This window comes from Triticum dicoccoides, chromosome 5B (genome assembly GCF_002162155.2).
Source record: "Triticum dicoccoides isolate Atlit2015 ecotype Zavitan chromosome 5B, WEW_v2.0, whole genome shotgun sequence".
Taxonomy (NCBI): Eukaryota; Viridiplantae; Streptophyta; class Magnoliopsida; order Poales; family Poaceae; genus Triticum; species Triticum dicoccoides.
This window is the reverse complement of record NC_041389.1, coordinates 473,930,404-473,937,189: the sequence shown is the minus strand read 5'-3', so window position 1 is coordinate 473,937,189 and position 6,786 is coordinate 473,930,404. Positions and strand designations below refer to the sequence as shown.

Genomic DNA, 6,786 nt, shown 5'->3' with positions numbered 1-6,786 from the left:
TAGAGGGACCGTGGTATCCTCAGTTCATAGCTAACGCGATGGTTTATCTGTTTTCACCGAGCCTTGCTACACACACACGGAAAGGTTTCACGGACGTTTACATGACGTGCTGATGTGGAAAGATGTGATTGGGAAGAAGAGGTGAAGCGGGCCCCACCCTCATGAAAATGTGTGTGGAAGGGGTCCGTTGCAGGCCCGTAAAGATCCATGCGTGTAGAATTTTCGGTTTTCACCTGTTAATCCGCCGTCTTTAAATATGCCCATCTCCTGGTCCCTGTAACCCATCCGCCTCGCACATTCTCCGGTCTGCACTACCAGAGCAGGCTTGCGCAGAGCACGCACGCAGTAAGCTAGTAACACAGGAACAGCAACCATGGCTGCGCCGCCGGCCGACCACTCGTTCGACGTGATCGTGGTGGGCGCGGGCATAATGGGCCGCTGCGCGGCGCACGCGGCGGCGGCCCGGGGCGCGAGCGTGCTCCTGCTCGAGCGCTTCGACCTGCTGTGCTGCACCAGCGCGGCTCGTCGCACGGCGAGTCCCGTATCACCCGCCCCACCTACACGCGGCCGCAGTACCCGCCCATGGTCCGCCTCGCGCACCGCCTCTGGGACGACGCCCAGCGCGACGCCGGGTACGCCGTCCTCACGCCCACCCCGCACTTCAACCTGGGGCCACGGGACGATCCGGCCTTCCTAGCCGCCGTCACTAACGGCAGCGCCACCGAGCTCGTGCCGTCGTCGGCGGATGCACCGGCGTGGGCGGAAGCTTTCAGGGTGCCACAGGGGTGGGCGGCGGCCAGAAGCGAGCTGGGCGGTGTGATAAAGGCGACCAAGGCGGTGGCCATGTTCCAGGCGCTCGCCGGCAAGATGGGCGCCGTCGTGAGGGACAGGGCGGAGGTGGTCGACGTCGCCAGGAAGCAAGGTGAGTGACAGACGCGAGCGAGGCCGTGTCACTTGCACATGCTCATCGTTGCGTAAACATGCAGATCGTACGTACACGAAATGAAGTGAAACCCATCAAAGTAACTAAACCTGATATCTTTCGACCAGGAGAGGGAACAACGATCGTGGTGAAGACATCGAGCGGCGAGGAGTTCCACGGCGGCAAGTGCATCATCACGGTGGGCGCGTGGGCGAGCAAGCTGTTGAAGTCCGTCACCGGCACCGACCTGCCGGTGCAGCCGGTGCACACCCTCGTCTGCTACTGGAACGTCAAGCCCGGGCGCGAGCACGAGCTGACTGCGGAGGCCGGATTCCCGACGTTCGGGAGCTACGGCGACCCCAGCTTCTACGGCACGCCGTCGATGGAGTACCCTGGCCTGATCAAGATCTCCAAGAGCGGCGGGCCGCCGTGCGACCCAGACGGCAGGGACTGGGCCATCGGCACCGGCGCGGGGGAGATGGCGGAGCTCGTGGCGCGGTGGATCGACGAGGTGATGCCGGGCCACGTGGACACCACCGGCGGGCCGGTGATCTGCCAGCCGTGCATGTGTTGCATGACTCCCGACGAGGACTTCGTGCTTGACTTCCTGGACGGGAAGGAGTTCGGGAGGGACGTGGTGGTCGGCGCAGGGTTCTCCGGTCACGGGTTCAAGATGGGCCCCGCCGTCGGGAAGATCCTCGCCGAGATGGCGTTGGACGACGAGTCAGGGACGGCGGCGGAGGCCGGCGTGGAGCTCCGTCACTTCAGGATCGGACGGTTCGAGGGAAACCCGATGGGGAACGCCAAGAGTCACTGAGGTGAAAATGGCCGTCGTTTCACTGTGGCTGCGTGTAATGCCGATTGCTCTCTGCAGTGGTACAACTGCACTATGTGCAACTTTAATGTGTTATTTTTCTCCTTTGAAGAAATATACGTATTTATATGAGCTTTCGGAGAGTGAAGTGACACCGGCACGTACGATCTTGATGTAGATGTCGGCAAAATTTCATGTTTTGACCCTTTTCTAAAAGTTAATCGAGATCTGATTCTAGTCTGTAAAAATTTCAGGATCTGACATTTTTGCTACCGTCAGGGTTATGGTGGTAGGGTGTAACAGCTTACCGCTAGGGACCTTCGCGGTAGGAAATAACCATACCGCCAAACAGGCTGGCGGTAGCCTGTACAACCCTACCGACAAGGTGCCCGCCGATAGATGTGAGGATGCACTGTGTTTCATACTTAGGAAAAAAATCTAGTAGGGTGTGCAACCCTGCCGCCAGGGACCTTGACGGTAGGCTGTTATACCCTACCGCCATAGACCCGGACGGTAAGAGAAGGGTCAGATCCCTAATTTTTTGCAAGATAGGGTCAGATCCTGATCTCTTTTTTTCGGGAATACGCAAAACTTGCCTATCATTGCATTGATAGAAGAAGTTAGAATGAATATAGGAGATGATACAACACATGTCACGGACGCAAAAGGCGTGACCATGGTGTCCGGAACAGAGAGACATGAGACATTCGACCCAAAGAAAAACACAGCAAAACTCGCCGACTAGAGACACAGTCCGACCAGCAACTAAACGGCTGACATCACCAAAGTCAGCACCGAGGACGTCGCGAGCAACCAAGACAACGCCTCCAAGAAGGAAACGACATGAGATGGCGTCGTCGTCCGATCCGGAAAACCAGACCTAGGGTTTCCCCTGATGCTCGAAGAGGGGCTCAGATAGCGGCCATGGCAACACCTCCAAGAAGGTGACGGCACCTACAAGTGTCGCCACTGCCAGCATAGAATGCGGGGATTTCTCCCCGGCCAAATTCTGAGCAATCCCAAGCCGTCGGAGAACAAATAGAAGAAGAGGAAGTCGAGTATAGGCCGAAAATGCGGCTGGAGGAAGGGGAGCCACGCCTGACGCCGAAGAAGGCACCGGGCACCGGTCAGATCCTGATTAAGTTCGAAAAAGGGTCAAAACACGAAATTTAGCCATAGATGGCATTTGAGATTCGCCAGCTGGTCCTATGGTTGTTTGCTCGTTTTCTACTATTCGCTGGTCCATATTACTTGTCGTTGTTTTAGTACAACTCAAGTAATATGAATCGAAGGGGTAAGAGATTTACGGGTTGCTCAAAAACACTACTCCTTCTGTTCAATTTTATAAGTCAATTCAGATAACTGAAAATGAGCTATTTTTCACCCTGTCTCAAATGTTTTCAAGGCCTTATAAAAATGAACAGAGGGGTAGAAGATTTGCGCTAGCTAGCTGGAGTTGTGCACGGTAGGTCCGGAAGTGTGTTCAATCCCAGGCCCTGTCCAAATCTATGTTTTATTGTTTTCATATAGGCCAACATAATTTTCAAGATAACATTTTTTGTTTCAACATGAAGAAAGAGGAACTCTCCACGTCTTTGAACCGTCTGATGCGAATAGCTTTCAGATTTACTAGAAGCGCCGCGCTGTCTTGGCCTTCAACATAGTATTTGACAAAAAACTACCACATTAGGAGTAACCGTCCCACAGAACTACCACTTTCAAAAAAGCGACTAATAACTACCGAAAATTTCAAATTTTGTGACAAAAAACTATCAAGTCGTGTTGATCGTCGATTTAGCCGTTCTAACCGCTTAACTAACAAGGATGGCCCACATGGCAGGCCGACGGCAGCCCTAACGGCTAACGGCGCCCACTCGCGGCCGTTAGTGGCCCGGCTCGGTCGGAACCAGCCAGGGGCCAGGTCAAAATGACTGACCGGCCGACCGACCGACACTCACTTACTCTCACTCCTCTCCCCGAGCTCTCTTCTTCCTCTATTTCTCACCTCCGGCGACTGTGACACCGGCGCGAGGATGCCTTCCTAGCAGAACAGCAACGAGACATCCGACGCCGACGATGACGAGTACATGAACGAGTACAGCAGCAGCAACATGCATATGGAGTATTTTGTAAGTCAGCTCACTTTGTTCTCTTCTATGCTAGGGTTAGGGTTAGGGTTTAGGGTTTGAAGATCCTATTGCTCTGATTTCTTCCATGTAGTTCTTATGTGTGAGGTGTTGTGGCTGATATATATGGGGTTGGTACTGCAGCAAACTCCTGACACGGTGATAGATCCAAGTTTCTGTGGGCTTGTGGTTGAATCTGATCGTAAGTGCATCCTGCATAGGCAGAGACCAGGCAGGTTTGTGGCATTTGAAGGGACTGACACTGGAAGGAGATTCATTGGATGTGCTACTACGGTAAGAGTAAACAATAGTAGTGTTCATGTGTAGCTTCATTTGGTGGTACATAGTGCAAACAACATTGATATTCTTGTTGTTTCAGTATCTGTTAACTGAAAACTGAAGTACAGAGCTGGTGTGGTGTTCTTTCAATCTAGGCAGCACCTAAAATTGGTCTAACTGAATTTGTTTGTTACTGCATTCAGACAAACATTGATATGTATGTATGAATTCTTTAACTCAATTTCACTGCATTTTCAGGATGGTGTGAACTGTGGTATTCTGGAGTGGGTAGATGCCCCTTGGCCAGTCATTCTGCAAAGGTGTTTAACCAAGCTGTGGGATATGTATCATGAGGAAAACCTTGGTAGAGTCCAAGACAAAGATGCTCATGAGATAGAGGTTGAGAAACTGAAGAAGGAGCTGGATTCTCTTGGCAATCAGTACAGTCAGCTTGTGGATGATGTATCCAAGTTGTTTGATTACGAGGATGGGCAGAGATCCCATGACATGGATCTTACAAGTCAGGAAATTAATGAACTTAAGGAGAAGAAGCATCAGCTTGAGGAGCAGGCAAAGATTGAGGTTCAAATGGAGAAGCTTAAGCTGAAGAAAGAACAGAGGTGCATCCTGCAGAGTCAAGCTGATATCATTAAAAACACCAGGAAGGCCATGAAGGAGATACAAGTGGAGAGGGACCTCCTTAAAGAAGAGAAGAAGAAGCTGGAGCATGTCATTTCTGAGCTACTGAAGGCTGGTCATGGGTGCAAGGAAAAGCTGGACAAGATCAAAGAAGTTGTCATGGAGGAGTGATGTTTTTAGCCATGATTGGTAAGTAAATATGAGGCCTATATATATAAATGGCCTAGCAATGAAGGAGTCTGATGCAAATATGCATCTCAGTACTAATATTAGCTATGAACTGCCTAAGCCTAAGAACTTTCTATGGTTTCAGATCATTTTGGTTGTGGTGTGGGGTGCTGTTATGGCCCTGATCTGTAATGCTCTAAGACGATGTTATGTTTAATGCCCTGATGCTAAGTTAAGAACCTTATTATCTAAGCCTGCTGAAGTTTATATCTGTCTTTTTTATCCTAAGTGGTTGCATCCCCTACCCGCAATATGGTCCTGAGAAGTTAGTTGTAACATTTCACAGATTGCACAAACTTGGTAACACTGAACAAGGGTAGGTAGTTCACATAGGAGGCACCATAGGTAGCATTACATAGATAGCACAATACTTGCTAACACTGAAGATTACTGACACTGACGAAACTGACATAGGTAGTTCAATTGACAAAACTGACATAGGTAGTTCAACTACTGACAAAACTGAATCTGAAAGTTTCAGATTCACTTAGTTGTCTGTCCAGCTAAGCGTCCAGATCTTCGTACCTCTTGCTTCAGTTGGGTGGGATTTGGCTGGACCTCCACATCCTCTTCCTCTTCGTCTTCATCGATGACGATGATGGGAGGAGGACGGCGGCGAGCCTGCACAGCTGGCGGTGCGATGATCTGTAGGTCGTCGTCGTCTTCGTGCACCTCTGCTACGTTTGCATTTGATGTAGCTTATGCTCGAGCGACATAGCGGTGGTCTGCCCATCGCTGCCTCTGCCCAGCATCACCGGAGTCGGCCTCCTTCATTGCCCGTAGGAGAATGTTGATGGGCATGACCACCTTACCTGGGTTTCCATAGCGCTGGGCCATGCGCTGCTTCTCCTTGCTAGTCGCCTTCTTCCTCACTTCCTCTGCTGCATCTACCAGCCCAATAGCGCTGGTGTACCTCATGGCGACCTTCATGTAGTCGAGGAAGAGTTCTTGGTCGACGCGTGCTGAACAAAGAAACATGGCAACCCATCCCTTGCCAGTTGGGAATGGGTTTAGCCATGGGTCTGGGGAAGGGGAAGAGGAAGAACCAGCCGGAGAGGAGGAGGAGTTGTGGGTGCGGCAGAAGTGAGGTGGATAGGTGTTGGAGTAGTAGTAATGTGGAGGAGTTAAGTGGGGGGAGGTGTTGTGTGGCAGTGTAGTAGTAATAGTGAGGAGTGGTGAGATTTTACTAGTCTGTACAGGTGGTAGATGTGATGTAGTTAATGTTCGCAGTTTCAGTGTGTTGAAACTTGTGACAATTTGATGCCATTTTTCATCGGGAAAGTGGAAGTTAGGTTGGTCAAGTTTTTACAGACATTCAAACGTAAACCTGATTCATAAACTTAAACCACATTTAGAAACACTCAGCAAGGCTTAGATAGCATAATCCTTAACCAGATTCAGACAAGTTCAGAGACGAAACATTCAGTACCACACATTAAAATGCATAAAACATAGATAGTTCGAGCTGATTTAAGCAAACATAGTGCTAGTACAGTAGCAAGCACAATTGAGTTGCTGCTCCATCTCCATTGTTGTTGTTCCATCTCCATTGTTGCATGCTCTCTCACTTTGCATACGACGAAGATGACGCCGCTCTGAACATTCAGAAGTAACTGCAATAAGTGCAAGCAAATGTAGTATAAAGGATGAAATAAGTTCAGAGACATACATAAACAGAAAAAACCGAACATGCAGAGAACATGCAGAGAACTAATCCTCTCTTCCTTCGAACACAGCCAACATCCTAGTCCACCGAGTCCTTGTTACTTGGAATCGAT

General features: G+C 50.3%; 1 pseudogene; it reads left to right on the top strand.

Moving 5' to 3' along the window:
* The first annotated feature begins 403 nt into the window (after window positions 1-403).
* Window positions 404-1,934, top strand: LOC119305803 (annotated as a pseudogene).
* The last annotated feature ends 4,852 nt before the right edge of the window (window positions 1,935-6,786 follow it).